Source organism: Cynara cardunculus, unplaced genomic scaffold (assembly GCF_001531365.2).
Source record: "Cynara cardunculus var. scolymus isolate 2C unplaced genomic scaffold, CcrdV1 Un_Scaffold_5610, whole genome shotgun sequence".
Lineage (NCBI taxonomy): Eukaryota > Viridiplantae > Streptophyta > Magnoliopsida > Asterales > Asteraceae > Cynara > Cynara cardunculus.
This window is the reverse complement of record NW_020202492.1, coordinates 30469-31853: the sequence shown is the minus strand read 5'-3', so window position 1 is coordinate 31853 and position 1385 is coordinate 30469.

Below are 1385 nucleotides of genomic sequence, written 5' to 3'. Positions count from 1 at the left end.
ATTTACACAAAAAAACCCGAGACTTTTAAATGGTTTATCTGATACTAATATCGATACATTTTTTTTAAATTTTTTTATGATATCTTCAAATTTATATTTTATTAAAGCTGAAACATTGTCGTTTTCTCAAAATCACATAAAACTGTATTATATCGACATAAACATAATAAAATGAAACATTAAAATTGAATGTATCTYACTGCATTGCGCAARTACCCTTCTAAATTTACAAAATATATTGAAAACGCTCTTAATTTACATTCTTAAGATTCCTTCAATTTCAAAAATCATAATTATAATAACTTGTATAATGTTTGTGTGTAAAAAATACTTCAATAATAATAATTCCTAAAAAATAACTAGGCCGGGGGGGGGGACCAAATTTGGGACCGGTTGCCGGGTCTAAAATCAGTCCTAGCATTTTTCATTAAGACAAGGATTGGCCCGCCTTTCAACCACTCGGGACCAGTATCGATTTGGACCGAACCTGACCCATGACCCATTTTTTGTCATCATTACTTGCCACTTTGGGATTGTTTGTTTACTTCTTAATAGTTCCATTAAAAGACAGCATCTGAATCGTTAAGATGTTAATCTTGTTTGACAAAAAAAGTAGCCTGCCTTTAAATGATTATAAAATTCTTTGAATAATTTTGTATCTTAAGCCCCCTTAACCATTCAATGCCTTAATTTCATTGTAAACAATTACCAAACAAATATATTTCATTTTGTACTATATCATGAGAGTTTCATAATAATTCCGACCACTTAATCATTATGYACCAAATATTCAGCAACTGCCAAATAACATCTTTGTCTTAAAAGGTAGATCGTCAATGATCATGGATTTTGGTTGAATAATGATATTACTTTTGGACCAAGAAAAGTTTGAGGTCTCCACACGCAAGTCATGATATCAAAGTCCAAGTCAGAATAAAATGTTGAAGTGTACACTTTAGTCAACGCGTCTTAAAAAAGTTATTTTTTAGAAACATCTTAACGCGCATTTATTATTTATTAGTTTCAATTTTTTTAGAAAATGTATTTTTTTTAATTTTATCTTTTTTCTTCGCTCTACCAAGTTTACCATCTGCATAATGAATCTAATTTCAACAAAGCATTAATAAAGAATTCCAACTATTGTCACTTTTTCGGTTTTTTCGTACTCTCATACCAAGTTTTTCTCAAAATGATTTTTCAGATGTGATCATCCCTTCAATTATTACTATTTTTTTGATTTTGAACTTTGGTATTTTTCTAATCTTAATTGTTGGGGGACRAAMTGTTTGTATGAAAGTTGGGCCGGAACAACTGTGCTCCCATGTAATGAGTAGATCCATGCCTGAAAACCAAGAGGTGTCGACCGAAGAAAAGAAGAGGACCGT